Source organism: Oncorhynchus mykiss, chromosome 10 (genome assembly GCF_057628025.1).
Source record: "Oncorhynchus mykiss isolate SJ-2025 chromosome 10, ASM5762802v1, whole genome shotgun sequence".
Classification (NCBI taxonomy): domain Eukaryota; kingdom Metazoa; phylum Chordata; class Actinopteri; order Salmoniformes; family Salmonidae; genus Oncorhynchus; species Oncorhynchus mykiss.
Genome location: NC_143031.1, coordinates 85,935,008 through 85,950,911, shown reverse-complemented (window position 1 = coordinate 85,950,911; position 15,904 = coordinate 85,935,008). Strand labels below are relative to the sequence as shown.

General features: G+C 46.8%; 1 pseudogene across 1 annotated transcript in view; it reads right to left on the bottom strand.

Moving 5' to 3' along the window:
• The window catches only part of LOC149980664 (uncharacterized), a 103,225-nt pseudogene that overhangs the window by 39,511 nt on the left and 47,810 nt on the right, over positions 1–15,904 (bottom strand). Inside the window, exons 5-7 of the transcript XR_016484039.1 lie at positions 2,094–2,137; positions 849–984; positions 531–698 (exon numbers count right to left, since the gene is read on the bottom strand). The product of XR_016484039.1 is annotated as an uncharacterized LOC149980664 (transcript). The remainder of the gene's footprint in view (positions 1–530; positions 699–848; positions 985–2,093; positions 2,138–15,904) is intronic.

Genomic DNA, 15,904 nt, shown 5'->3' with positions numbered 1-15,904 from the left:
GAGAGAGGATGGAGAGAGAGCGAGGGGATGGAGAGAGAGAAAAGTATGGAGAGAGAGAGAAGAGGATGGAGAGAGAGAAAGGGATAGAGAGAGAGAGAAGGATGGAGAGAGAGAGAAAAGGATGAGAGAGAGAGAGGGTGGAGAGAGAGAGAGAGGATGGAGAGAGAGAGAAAAGGATGGAGAGAGAGAAAGGAGGAGAGAGAGAGAGAGAAAGAAGAGGATGGAGAGAGAGAAAAAAAAAAATAGAGCGAGAAGGATGGAGGGAGAGAAAGAGAAAATGATGGAGGAGAGAGGATGGAGAGAGAGAGCAAAAAGGATGGAGAGAAAGAGGATGGAGAGAGAGAGAAAAGGATGGAGAGAGAAGGAGTGAGAGAGAGAGAGAGAAGGATGGAGAGAAGATGGAAAGAGAGGAAGAAGTGATGGAAAGAGAAACGGATGGAGAGAGAGAGGATGGAGTGTGTGTGTGTGTGTGTGTGTGTGTGTGTGTGTGTGTGTGTGTGTGTGTGTGTGTGTGTGTGTGTGAGACTCACATAGTTAAGGTGTCCCTGTACGCCACAGCGATAACACCATTTGTATCGGAGGTTGGGTGCGACACACACCTCGTCCAAGTGACCGGGCAGACCGCAGTTCCTGCAATGTTTGCTGGGACACGACAGCATCGTGTGACCACGCTCCCCGCACAACACGCAACACGGCTCCTCTACGCGCAGAGATGGAAACACACACACACACACAGAAGGAAGAGAAGAGTCAGAATGTCTCTGACTGTTACTGACGTGGGTACAGGTAACTGTGTGTATGTGTGTGTGTGTGTGTGTGTGTGTGTGTGATGGTACAGTGTGTGTTACCGGGGGCGTAGGGCAGCTCGTGGAGAGGTGTCCAGTCCTCTTACAGCTGTGACAAGTGACGTTCTTGTACGGCATAGTAACGGTTCGCCACCCGCTTCCCCCGAGGACCGCCCCCACGCCGGTTCACGATCTGAGCCTGCCAATCAAAATCAATCAAGATTTTATTATTTATATTAATATATAAATGTATTATATTATTATTTTATAATTATAATTATTTATTATTATATTATAATTATTATTATATTATAATCATTATTTTGTTATTATTATTATGTATTATTATTATTATTATTATTATATTATTATTATTATTATATTATAATCATTATTTTGTTATTATTATTATGTATTATTATTATTATTATTATTATATTATAATCATTATTTTGTTATTATTATTATGTATTATTATTATTATTATTTTATTATTATTATATTATTATTTTTTTTAATTATCATTTTTTATTATTATATTACAATTATTATTATTTATTATTATTATATTAATTATTATTATTTATTATTATTATATTATAATTATTATATCATTATTATTTATTATTATTATTATATAATCATTATTTATTATTATTGTTACTATTATATTATAATTATTATTATATTATAATTATTATTTATCTTGTATGACTTTATTATTATTATATTATAATTATTATTTATTATTATTATTAGATTAGAATTATTATTTTATTATTATTAGATTATAACTATTATTATTAGATTATAATTATTATTTATTATTATTATTTTATTATTATTAGATTATTATTATTATTATTATTATTATTAGATTATTATTATTATTCGATTATTATTATTATTCGATTATTATTATTAGATTATAATTAGATTATTATTACTCCATTATAATTAGATTATTATTATTATATTATTATTATTATTAGATTATTATTATTATTAGATTATAATTAGATTATTATTATTATTAGATTATAATTAGATTATTATTATTATATTATTATTATTATTAGATTATTATTATTATATTATTATTATTATTAGATTATTATTATTATTAGATTATAATTAGATTATTATTATTAGATTATTATTATTATTAGATTATAATTAGATTATTATTATTTTTTTAATCAAGTTTTATTTCTATAAAAATGATTTATTCATGAATTATTCATGAAAATAAATGTATATAACATTGTGTCATGTGGAGGAAACAAACCTAATTCCACAAGACTGCACCTCTCTGTCTCTGTCCGCTATCACCCAGGTACCCTCGTCACCGTCTGAAAAAAACAACAACAAATCAATCATTCAAAATGAATCATTATTCTGAATTAAATAATTAACCAACAGTCTTCGCTGTCATTGAGTCGAGGTCCAACAAAACAGATATTTCAGTGTGTTGATGGCACACACACACACGCGCACACACACTACCAAATAAATCCCCATTCTACTAGGCCGTCTGTTCTAACATCTGTATCAGAAGGACTGAAGTGTATGATGGTACGGTGTGTGTGTGTGTGTGTGTGTGATAGTGTGTGTGATGGTACGGTGTGTGTGTGTGTGTGTGATGGTACGGTGTGTGTGTGTGTGTGATGGTACGGTGTGTGTGTGTGTGTGTGATGGTACGGTGTGTGTGTGTGTGTGATGGTACGGTGTGTGTGTGTGTGTGTGTGATGGTACGGTGTGTGTGATGGTTAGGTGTGTGTGTGATGGTCCGGTGTGTGTGTGTGTGTGTGATGGTACGGTGTGTGTGTGTGTGTGTGATGGTACGGTGTGTGTGTGTGTGTGATGGTACGGTGTGTGTGTGTGTGATGGTACGGTGTGTGTGTGTGTGTGTGTGATGGTACGGTGTGTGTGTGGGTGATGGTACGGTGTGTGTGTGTGATGGTACGGTGTGTGTGTGTGTGTGTGATGGTACGGTGTGTGTGTGTGTGATGGTACGGTGTGTGTGTGTGTGTGTGTGTGTGTGTGTGTGTGTGTGTAAAACCCAAAAGAGAAGGAGGAGGGCCCTATAGTAGAGCCCTGAGGGATACCAACCCTCAGACATGAAACTGTAACTCCTGTCGTGGCTCCTATATACACACACACACACACACACACACACACACACACATATGTTGTACAGTACACACAGCTAAGTGAACAACATCCCCTTGTTTAGCAGAGAGGGCACTTTAGCCTTTAGACAAACACTGAGACACACAGCCTTGAGCCTCATCAAACACCTCTCTGATTCTCTCGCTCTCTCTCCGTCCTCCCCCTCTCTCTCTCTCTCTCTCTCCGTCCTCCCCATCTCTCTCCACCCTCCCCCCATCTCTCAGTCCTCCCCCATCTCTCCCCTCCTCTCTCTTCCCCCCATCTCTCTCCCCCATCTCTCTCCCCCATCTCTCTCCGTCCTCCCCCAACTATCTCCTAACGATCCCCCATCACCTAACTATCTCCCAACTATCCCTTAACAATCCCCCAACTATCTCTAACTATCTCTAACTATCTCTAACTATCTCCTAACGATCCCCCAACTATCTCTAGCTATCTCTAACTATCTTCCTCGCGTCCCCCAACTATCTCTAACTATCTAACTATCTCCTAACGATCCCCAACTATCCCCAACTATCTCTAACTATCTCCTAACTATCCCCCATACTCTTAACTATCTCTAACTATCCCCCAACTATCCCCTAACTATCTCCCAACTATCTCCAGCAATTTATCTTTAACGAGCCCATAACCATCTCCTAATGATCCCCCAACTATCCTCTAACTACCTATCTCTTAACTATCCCCCATCTCTTCACTATCCCCCAACTATCCTCTAACTAACTATCTCTTCACTATCCCCCATCTCTTCACTATCCCCCAACTATTTCTAACTATTTCTAACTATTTCTTAACTATATCTAACTATCCCCAACTATCTCTTAACTTTCTCTAACGATCTCTATCTCCTAACTATCTCTAACGATCCCATAACCATCTTCTAACAAGATCCCCCATCCCCTAACTATCTCTAATTATCTCTAACTATCCCCAACTATCTCTAACTATCTCTAACTATCCAGTATCTCTAGCTATCTCTAGCTATCTCCTAACTATCTCCTAACTATCTCTAACTATCTCTAACTATCCCCCAATTATCCCAGTATCCCCCAACTATCCCAAGCCAACTCCCCAACTATCCCCCAACTATCTCCAACTACTAACGTATCGCACAAGTCAACTGCAGATTGGAAAAAGTATATATAGATTTAAAAAATAATGACGGTATTGGAAACACTTCCAGTGGAACTTTTCCCCCAAATATCCTGATATATACAATATACTGCCCTGTTTCCACATCTGAGTGGTGATGCAGTCAGACCCTGTGACCTGACTGGGGGGCATCTTCTGTGTGTGTGTGTGTGTGTGTGTGTGTGAAAGTAATTCCCAAAGCGCCTCTCAGGGGGCTGACCCCAAATAAAGAGCAGGAGGCCTTAATCTGAGGGCCCCGTACACACACACACACACACACACACACACACACACACACACACACACACAGGGATATAGGGTGAACCTCTGTCACGGGCCAGGAATCAAACACATGGAGGAGGGAGATGGGGTGGAGGAAGGGGGAGATGGAGGGGAGGAAGGGGGAGAAGGGGGGGAGGGAGGGGGAGACGGGGGAGAGGGAGGTGGAGGGGAGGAAGGGGGAGATGGGGAGGAGGGAGGTGGGGGGAGGAAGGGGGAGATGGAGGGGAGGAAGGGGAGAGAGGGGGGGAGGGAGGGGGAGACGGGGGAGAGGGAGGTGGAGGGGAGGAGGGGAAATGGGGAGGAGGGGGGGGTGGGGGGGAGGAAGGGGGAGATGGGGAGGAGGGAGGTGGGGGGGAGGAAGGGGGAGATGGGGGGGAGGAAGGGGAGAGGGAGGGGTAAAATAATAAATTAATAAAACTCGCATGCAAATACCAACTTCTAGGACTTAAGAAAACATTTTCAGCACCCTTCCCCCAGCCTCCTCCCCTAGCCTCCTCCCCTAGCCTCTATCCCCTAGTCCCTATCTCCTAGCCCCCTCCCCTAGCCAAACATCTCCTATCCCCTAGCCCCCTCCCCTAGCCCCCATCTCCTATCTCCTAGCCCCGCTCCCCTAGCTCCCCTTCCCTAGCCTCCCATCTCCTAGCCTCCCATCTCCTAGCCTCCCATCTCCTAGCCTCCCATCTCCTAGCCTCCCATCTCCTAGCCTCCCATCTCCTAGCCTCCTATCTCCTAGCCCCCTCCCCTAGCCCCCCTTCCCTAGCCCCCATCTCCTACTCCCCATCTTTCCTATCCCCCATCTCCTAGCTCCATCTCCTAGCTCCCATCTCCTAGCCTCCCCATCTCCTAGCCTCCCATCTCCTAGCCTCCCATCTCCTAGCCCCCATCTCCTAGCGCCCCATCTCCTAGCCTCCCATCTCCTAGCCCCCATCTCCTAGCCTCCCATCTCCTAGCCCCCATCTCCTAGCTCCCATCTCCTAGCCTCCATCTCCTAGCTCCCATCTCCTAGCCTCCTCCCCTAGCCCCCATCTCCTAGCCCCATCTCCTAGCTCCCATCTCCTAGCCCCCATCTCCTAGGCTCCTCCCCTAGCCCCCATCTCCTAGCTCCCATCTCCTATCCCCTAGCCCCCATCTCCTATCCCCTAGCCCCCCATCTCCTATCCCCTAGCCCCCATCTCCTATCCCCTAGCCCCCATCTCCTATCCCCTAGCCCCCATCTCCTATCCCCTAGCTCCTATCTCCTATCCCCCATCTCCTAGCTCCCATCTCCCTAGCCTCCTCCCCTAGCCCCCATCTCCTAGCCCCCATCTCCTAGCTCCCATCTACTAGCCCCCATCTCCTAGCCCCCATCTCCTAGCCCTCCTCCCTAGCCCCCATCTCCTAGCTCCCATCTCCTATCCACTAGCCCCCATCTCCTATCCCCTAGCCCCCCTCTCCTAGCCCCCCTCCCCTATCTCCTATCCCCCTCCCCTAGCCCCTATCCCCTAGCCCCTATCCCCTATCTCCTAGCCTATATCTCCTAGCCTCCCCCCTAGTCCCCATCTCCTAGCCCCCATCTCCTCCCCTCCTTCCTCACCTTCCTCCCCTCCTTCCCTAGCCTCCTCCCCAGCCTCCTCCCCTCCTTCCCCTAGCCTCCTCCCCTCCTCCCCTAGCCTCCTCCCTATCTCCTAACGGATGGAGGGAGTCAGATGTTACCTGTCTGTCTGTCTCATAGGTACCCTAATTAACAGAGGAAGAAAGAAGAGACAAAGTGAGAGGAGGAGAAGGGAGAGGAGGAGGAGGGAGAGGAGGAGGAGGGAGAGGAGGGAGAGGAGGAGGAGGGAGAGGAGGAGGAGGGAGAGGAGGGAGAGGAGGGCAGGGGGGGGAGAGGGAGAGGGGGAGGGGGGAGGGAGAGGAGGAGGAGGGAGAGGGGAGAGGAGGAGGGCTGGCGGTTTGTCACTGAACACAACAACAGAAGAGAGGAGGACTGGTAACCAGTGTGTGTGTGTGTGTGTGTGTGTGTGTGTGTGTGTGTGTGTGTGTGTGTGTGTGTGTGTGTGTGAACAGAACGGAAGAGTACGTGTGGCTAATGAACCATGAACACCCAACTCCCCTGGGTTGAGAGACACACACAGAGAGAGAGACCCTGAACAACAAGCTTCTCAGGAGTCGGGGGGGTTGAAGTCTGATAACCTAAAGAAGGAGATGAAGAACAGACCACCAGCAGAGAGAGAGACAGAGAGAGAGAGACACAGAGAGAGAGAGACAGAGAGAGAGAAAGAGAGAGAGAGAGAGAGACACAGAGAGAGAGAGAGACAGAGAGAGAGAGAAAGAGAGAGAGAGAGAGAGACACAGAGAGAGAGAGAGTCACAGAGAGAGAGAAAGAGAGAGAGAGAAAGAGAGAGAGAGATACAGAGAGAGATACAGAGAGAGAGAGAGAGAGACAGAGAGACACAGAGACAGACACAGAGAGAGACAGAGAGACACAGACAGAGAGAGACAAAGACAGAGAGACACAGAGAGAGAGAGACCCTGAACAACAATCTTCTCAGGAGACAGGGGGCAGACAGGGTGGTTGAAGTCTGATGGAGAACAGAACACCACACACAGCTCCTCTCCTCAGCGACGGTATCCCTTGACAACCCTCCTCAAGTGTAACCATCCTGCTGCCTCCAGTCCCACCAGATACCCTCCCCACGCTGAGGGAGGGAGGGAGAGGAGGGAGGAGAGGAGAGGGGAGGGAGAGAAGGGGAGGTGAGGAGAGGGAGAGGAGAGGGGGAGAGGAGGGAGGGAGGGAGGGAAAGGGGGTGGGGGGAGGGGGGGAGAAGGGGAGGGAAAGGGGGGAGAGGGAGGGGGGGAAAGGGAGGGATGGAAAGGGAGGGAGGGGAGGGAAAGGAGGGAAAGGAGGGATAGGGGAGTCTCTCTCTCTCTCTGTCTCTCCCCCCTCTCCCTCCCCCTCCCCTCCCTCCCTTTCCATCCCTCCCTTTCCCTCCCTCTCCAATGACGGTCTAACACCCGGAGCACAGCCGGAGGACTCCCAATCACGGCTGGTTGTGATACAGCCAGGAATCAAACCAGGATGTCTGTAGTGACGCCTCTAGCACTGAGATGCAGCCCGGGATAGAACCAGGGTCTGTAGTGACGCCTCTAGCACTGAGATACAGCCCGGGATAGAACCAGGGTCTGTAGTAACGCCTCTAGCACTGAGATACAGCCCGGGATAGTACCAGGGTCTGGTACTAACGTATCAGGGTCTGTAGTATCAGGGTCTGTAGTAACGCCACTAGCACTGTGATACAGCCTGGAATCGAACCAGGGTCTGTAGTACGCCTCTAGCACTGTGATACAGCCCGGAATCGAACCAGGGTCTGTAGTAAACGCCTCTAGCAGAGCCTTGGACCGCTGCGCCACACGGCAGCTCCATTAACACACAAAGAGAGCGGAAGAGGCCCTGACCCCCTGAACAGAGTGTCTGATACCGAGGCGACACGGACAGATTAACAACGCTATACATGACAATGGAGACGGTGTGTGTGTGTGTGTCAGACACCCTCTCAGTGTGTTTAACCTCACAAAGGGGGAGGCCAGAGAGCATGGGTGATGTCAGACACACACACACACACAATAACGATAATGTGCAAAAAATATATAATTGCGATTCTTGTGCCAAATATTGTGATTTTACTTTGCGATTCTACATCAAAACACTGTGATAAACTGTTGGAATCCTAGAAATAGAACCATCATTGGAATTTTGGGTTGGAACTACAGCGGGCGCTTGGAATGCAGTTTTGTTGGCATGACGACGAGAGAAAAAAGAAAGTAGGAGTAGGAACCAAAGTCAGTTGGTCAGTGTTTCCCATGGGACCTTTAATTATATTGAAATTCGGACAAAATATTTTAGAATATTCTTGTCCTTTTTCCTCTCTGATTAAGAACAAGCTGTTGCACTAACAATGCTGTTCTACTCCGCCACTGCTAGCCAGCTAGCTAGCGATTAGCATTAGGGACAAACACACAAACAATGCTGTGATACTCCACCACTGCTAGCCAGCTAGCTAGCGATTAGCATTAGGGACAAACACACAAACAATGCTGTGATACTCCGCCACTGCTAGCCAGCTAGCTAGCGATTAGCATTAGGGACAAACACACAAACAATGCTGTGATACTCCACCACTGCTAGCCAGCTAGCTAGCGATTAGCATTAGGGACAAACACACAAACAATGCTGTGATACTCCACCACTGCTAGCCAGCTAGCTAGCGATTAGCATTAGGGACAAACACACAAACAATGCTGTGATACTCCGCCACTGCTAGCCAGCTAGCTAGCGATTAGCATTAGGGACAAACACACAAACAATGCTGTGATACTCCGCCACTGCTAGCCAGCTAGCTAGCGATTAGCATTAGGGACAAACACACAAACAATGCTGTGATACTCCGCCACTGCTAGCCAGCTAGCTAGCGATTAGCATTAGGGACAAATACACAAACAATGCTGTGATACTCCACCACTGCTAGCCAGCTAGCTAGCGATTAGCATTAGGGACAAACACACAAACAATGCTATGATACTCCACCACTGCTAGCCAGCTAGCTAGCGATTAGCATTAGGGACAAACACACATGTGCAGCTTGCTAAGACCAACTAACTAGTGTTTCACAGACTAATAACATAATATAGAAAACATGTGGATTTATATTAAGAAGCAATGTGGAAAAGCTTCACAGTTTGGAGCGATCTGTTTGACTGCATGCTGTTGTCTGGTCAATGTACGGGCCTCGCGGGGTGAGACGGGCCCTCGCGGGGTGAGACCGGGCCAACGCGTCGGTGAGACCGGGCCCTCGCGGGGTGAGACGGGCCCTCGCGGGGTGAGACCGGGCCCTCGCGGGGTGAGACCGGGCCCTCGCGGGGTGAGACCGGGCCCTCGCGGGGTGAGACCGGGCCCTCGCGGGGTGAGACCGGGCCCTCGCGGGGTGAGACGGGCCCTCGCGGGGTGAGACCGGGCCCTCGCGGGGTGAGACCGGGCCCTCGCGGGGTGAGACCGGGCCCTCGCGGGGTGAGACCGGCCCTCGCGGGGTGAGACGGGCCCTCGCGGGGTGAGACGGGCCCTCGCGGGGTGAGACCGGGCCCTCGCGGGGTGAGACCGGGCCCTCGCGGGGTGAGACCGGGCCCTCGCGGGGTGAGACAGGGCCCTCGCGGGGTGAGACGGGCCGTCGCGGGGTGAGACGGGCCACCCCTAAATGTAAGTGGCAGAAGATTTTGGACTACACTTACCCCAACCAAACCCCCCACCCCCCTTCACACCTTACCCCAACCAAACCCCCCACCCCCCTTACCCCAACCAAACCCCCCCACCCCCCATATCCCCTTCACACCTTACCCCAACCAAACCCCCCCACCCCCCATATCCCCTTCACACCTTACCCCAACCAAACACGCCCACCCCCCATATCCCCTTCACGCCTTACCCCAACCAAACCCCCCCACCCCCCATATCCCCTTCACACCTTACCCCAACCAAACCCCCCCACCCCCCATATCCCCTTCACGCCTTACCCCAACCAAACCCCCCCACCCCCCATATCCCCTTCACGCCTTACCCCAACCAAACCCCCCACCCCCCATATCCCCTTCCCCAACATCTCTTTCACGCCTTACCCCAACCAAACCCCCCCATATCCCCTTCCCCACCATCTCTCCCCCTGGTTTAGCAGCCAGGGCAGGTGGCCAACCTGTCAATCAAACTTCCGTCGCCACGCGGCAACGCCATGGAGACCAATTACCACTCAGCAGGGGCGCGGCCTGGAAACCGCACGGCAACCACATGGTCCAATCGGTGTGTGTGTGTGTGTGTGTGTGTGTCTCGGTGTGTGTGTGTGTGTGTGTGTGTGTGTGTGTGTGTCTCTCGGTGTGTGTGTCTCGGCGTGCGTGTGTGTCTCGGTGTGTGTGTGTGTGTGTGTGTGTGTCTCGATGTGTGTGTGTGTGTGTGTGTCTCGGCGTGCGTGTGTGTTTGCATAGGTGTGTGTGTGTGTGTCACGGTGTGTGTGTGTGTGTGTGTGTGTGTCACGGTGTGTGTGTGTGTCTTGGTGTGTGTGTGTGTCTCGGTGTGTGTGTTTGTGTCTCGGTGTGTGTGTCTCGGTGTCTTGGTGTGAGTGTCTCGGTGTGTGTGTGTGAGTGTCTCGGTGTGAATGTGTGTGTGTGTGTGTGTGTGTGTGTGTCTCGATGTGTGTGTGTCTCGATGTGTGTGTGAGCATAGGTGTGTGTGTGTGTCTCGGTGTGTGTGTGTGTGTGTGAGCATACTTGTGTGTGTGTGCCTCGGTGTGTGTGTGTGTGACTCAGTAAGTGTGTGTATGTGTCTCAGTGTGTGTGTGTGTGTCTCGGTGTGAGTGTCTCGGTGTGTGTGTGTGTGTGTGTGTGTGTCTCGGTGTGTGTGTGTGTGTGTGTCTCGGTGTGTGTGTGTGTGTGTGTGTGTGTGTGTGTCTCGGTGTGTGTGTCTCGGCGTGCGTGTGTGTCTCGGTGTGTGTGTGTGTGTGTGTGTGTGTCTCGATGTGTGTGTGTGTGTGTGTGTCTCGGCGTGCGTGTGTGTTTGCATAGGTGTGTGTGTGTGTGTCACGGTGTGTGTGTGTGTGTGTGTGTGTGTGTCACGGTGTGTGTGTGTGTCTTGGTGTGTGTGTGTGTCTCGGTGTGTGTGTTTGTGTCTCGGTGTGTGTGTCTCGGTGTCTTGGTGTGAGTGTCTCGGTGTGTGTGTGTGAGTGTCTCGGTGTGAATGTGTGTGTGTGTGTGTGTGTGTGTGTGTCTCGATGTGTGTGTGTCTCGATGTGTGTGTGAGCATAGGTGTGTGTGTGTGTCTCGGTGTGTGTGTGTGTGTGTGAGCATACTTGTGTGTGTGTGCCTCGGTGTGTGTGTGTGTGACTCAGTAAGTGTGTGTATGTGTCTCAGTGTGTGTGTGTGTCTCGGTGTGTGTGTGTGTGTGTGTGTGTGTGTCTGTCTGTAATGTGTGATATCTGGTAGAGTCTCTGTAATGTGTGATATCTGGTAGAGTCTCTCTGTCTGTAATGTGTGATATCTGGTAGAGTCTCTGTAATGTGTGATATCTGGTAGAGTCTCTCTGTCTGTAATGTGTGATATCTGGTAGAGTCTCTGTAATGTGTGATATCTGGTAGAGTCTCTGTCTGTAATGTGTGATATCTGGTAGAGTCTCTCTGTCTGTAATGTGTGATATCTAGTAGAGTCTCTCTGTCTGTAATGTGTGATATCTGGTAGAGTCTCTGTAATGTGTGATATCTGGTAGAGTCTCTGTAATGTATGATATCTGGTAGAGTCTCTGTAATGTGTGATATCTGGTAGAGTCTCTGTAATGTGTGATATCAGGTAGAGTCTCTGTAATGTGTGATATCTGGTAGAGTCTCTGTCTGTAATGTGTGATATCTGGTAGAGTCTCTGTAATGTGTGATATCTGGTAGAGTCTCTGTAATGTGTGATATCTGGTAGTCTCTGTAATGTATGATATCTGGTAGAGTCTCTGTAATGTGTGATATCTGGTAGAGTCTCTCTGTCTGTAATGTGTGATATCTGGTAGAGTCTCTCTGTCTGTAATGTGTGGTATCTGGTAGAGTCTCTGTAATGTGTGGTATCTGGTAGAGTCTCTGTCTGTAATGTGTGATATCTGGTAGAGTCTCTGTCTGTAATGTGTGATATCTGGTAGAGTCTCTGTCTGTAATGTGTGATATCTGGTAGAGTCTCTGTAATGTGTGATATCTGGTAGAGTCTCTCTGTCTGTAATGTGTGATATCTGGTAGAGTCTCTGTAATGTGTGATATCTGGTAGAGTCTCTCTGTCTGTAATGTGTGATATCTGGTAGAGTCTCTGTAATGTGTGATATCTGGTAGAGTCTCTGTCTGTAATGTGTGATATCTGGTAGAGTCTCTCTGTCTGTAATGTGTGATATCTAGTAGAGTCTCTCTGTCTGTAATGTGTGATATCTGGTAGAGTCTCTGTAATGTGTGATATCTGGTAGAGTCTCTGTAATGTATGATATCTGGTAGAGTCTCTGTAATGTGTGATATCTGGTAGAGTCTCTGTAATGTGTGATATCAGGTAGAGTCTCTGTAATGTGTGATATCTGGTAGAGTCTCTGTCTGTAATGTGTGATATCTGGTAGAGTCTCTGTAATGTGTGATATCTGGTAGAGTCTCTGTAATGTGTGATATCTGGTAGTCTCTGTAATGTATGATATCTGGTAGAGTCTCTGTAATGTGTGATATCTGGTAGAGTCTCTCTGTCTGTAATGTGTGATATCTGGTAGAGTCTCTCTGTCTGTAATGTGTGGTATCTGGTAGAGTCTCTGTAATGTGTGGTATCTGGTAGAGTCTCTGTCTGTAATGTGTGATATCTGGTAGAGTCTCTGTCTGTAATGTGTGATATCTGGTAGAGTCTCTGTCTGTAATGTGTGATATCTGGTAGAGTCTCTGTCTGTAATGTGTGGTATCTGGTAGAGTCTGTCTGTAATGTGTGATATCAGGTAGAGTCTCTGTAATGTGTGATATCTGGTAGAGTCTCTGTAATGTGTGATATCTGGTAGAGTCTCTCTGTCTGTAATGTATGATATCTGGTAGAGTCTCTGTAATGTGTGATATCTGGTAGAGTCTCTGTCTGTAATGTGTGATATCTGGTAGAGTCTCTCTGTCTGTAATGTGTGATATCTAGTAGAGTCTCTCTGTCTGTAATGTGTGATATCTGGTAGAGTCTCTGTAATGTGTGATATCTGGTAGAGTCTCTGTAATGTATGATATCTGGTAGAGTCTCTGAAATGTGTGATATCTGGTAGAGTCTCTGTAATGTGTGATATCAGGTAGAGTCTCTGTAATGTGTGATATCTGGTAGAGTCTCTGTCTGTAATGTGTGATATCTGGTAGAGTCTCTGTAATGTGTGATATCTGGTAGAGTCTCTGTAATGTGTGATATCTGGTAGTCTCTGTAATGTATGATATCTGGTAGAGTCTCTGTAATGTGTGATATCTGGTAGAGTCTCTCTGTCTGTAATGTGTGATATCTGGTAGAGTCTCTCTGTCTGTAATGTGTGGTATCTGGTAGAGTCTCTGTAATGTGTGGTATCTGGTAGAGTCTCTGTCTGTAATGTGTGATATCTGGTAGAGTCTCTGTCTGTAATGTGTGATATCTGGTAGAGTCTCTGTCTGTAATGTGTGATATCTGGTAGAGTCTCTGTCTGTAATGTGTGGTATCTGGTAGAGTCTGTCTGTAATGTGTGATATCAGGTAGAGTCTCTGTAATGTGTGATATCTGGTAGAGTCTCTCTGTCTGTAATGTATGATATCTGGTAGAGTCTCTGTAATGTGTGATATCTGGTAGAGTCTCTGTAATGTGTGATATCTGGTAGAGTCTCTGTCTGTAATGTGTGATATCTGGTAGAGTCTCTCTGTCTGTAATGTGTGATATCTAGTAGAGTCTCTCTGTCTGTAATGTGTGATATCTGGTAGAGTCTCTGTAATGTGTGATATCTGGTAGAGTCTATCTGTCTGTAATGTGTGATATCTGGTAGAGTCTCTGTAATGTGTGATATCTGGTAGAGTCTCTCTGTCTGTAATGTGTGATATCTGGTAGAGTCTCTGTAATGTGTGATATCTGGTAGAGTCTCTCTGTCTGTAATGTGTGATATCAGGTAGAGTCTCTGTAATGTGTGATATCTGGTAGAATCTCTCTGTCTGTAATGTGTGATATCTGGTAGAGTCTCTGTAATGTGTGATATCTGGTAGAGTCTCTGTAATGTGTGATATCTGGTAGAGTCTCTCTGTCTGTAATGTGTGATATCTGATAGAGTCTCTCTGTCTGTAATGTGTGATATCTGGTAGAGTCTCTGTAATGTGTGATATCTGGTAGAGTCTCTCTGTCTGTAATGTGTGATATCTGGTAGAGTCTCTCTGTCTGTAATGTGTGATATCAGGTAGAGTCTCTGTAATGTGTGATATCTGGTAGAGTCTCTGTAATGTGTGATATCTGGTAGAGTCTCTGTAATGTGTGATATCTGGTAGAGTCTCTGTAATGTGTGATATCTGGTAGAGTCTCTGTAATGTGTGATATCTAGTAGAGTCTCTGTAATGTGTGATATCTGGTAGAGTCTCTGTAATGTGTGATATTAGGTAGAGTCTCTGTAATGTGTGATATCTGGTAGAGTCTCTCTGTCTGTAATGTGTGATATCTGGTAGAGTCTCTGTAATGTGTGATATCAGGTAGAGTCTCTGTAATGTGTGATATCTGGTAGAGTCTCTGTAATGTGTGATATCTAGTAGAGTCTCTGTAATGTGTGATATCTGGTAGAGTCTCTGTAATGTGTGATATCTGGTAGAGTCTCTGTAATGTGTGATATCTAGTAGTCTCTGTAATGTGTGATATCTGGTAGAGTCTCTGTAATGTGTGATATCTGGTAGAGTCTCTGTAATGTGTGATATCTGGTAGAGTCTCTGTCTGTAATGTATGATATCTGGTAGAGTCTCTGTAATGTGTGATATCTGGTAGAGTCTCTGTCTGTAATGTGTGATATCTGGTAGAGTCTCTCTGTCTGTAATGTGTGATATCAGGTAGAGTCTCTGTAATGTGTGATATCAGGTAGAGTCTCTGTAATGTGTGATATCTGGTAGAGTCTCTCTGTCTGTAATGTGTGATATCAGGTAGAGTCTCTGTAATGTGTGATATCAGGTAGAGTCTCTGTAATGTGTGATATCAGGTAGAGTCTCTGTCTGTAATGTGTGATATCTGGTAGAGTCTCTCTGTCTGTAATGTGTGATATCAGGTAGAGTCTCTGTAATGTGTGATATCAGGTAGAGTCTCTGTAATGTGTGATATCTGGTAGAGTCTCTGTAATGTGTGATATCTGGTAGAGTCTCTGTAATGTGTGATATCTGGTAGAGTCTCTCTGTCTGTAATGTGTGATATCAGGTAGAGTCTCTGTAATGTGTGATATCTGGCAGAGTCTCTGTAATGTGTGGTATCTGGTAGAGTCTCTCTGTCTGTAATGTGTGATATCTGGTAGAGTCTCTCAGACAAGCAGGCAACATTAAATAGAAAAACCACAATTATCCCAGCCACCACCACCCCCCTTTGCGTGCACACACACACACACACACACACACACACACACACACACACACACACACACACACACACACACACACACACACACACACACACACACACACACACACACACACACACACACACACACACACACACACACACACGTCAAATCCACAGCCATTGGGGTAATTAAATAATAGCTCTTAAAAGTTTTAATTTAGATTGAAATTTTGTCCCTTCTTTCTCTCTCTCTCTCTACTGTATCCATCTGTTCCACTGGGCCAAATATGAAGAGGTGGAAGAGATGAATACCTCGCCTCCTCCCTCCACATCTCTCCTCCTCCCTCCACATCTCTCCTCCTCCCTCCACATCTCTCCTCCTCCCTCCACATCTCTCTCTCTCTCTCTCTCTGTCTCTCTGTCTCTCTGTCTCTGACAAAGAGAGAGAGGGAGAGACA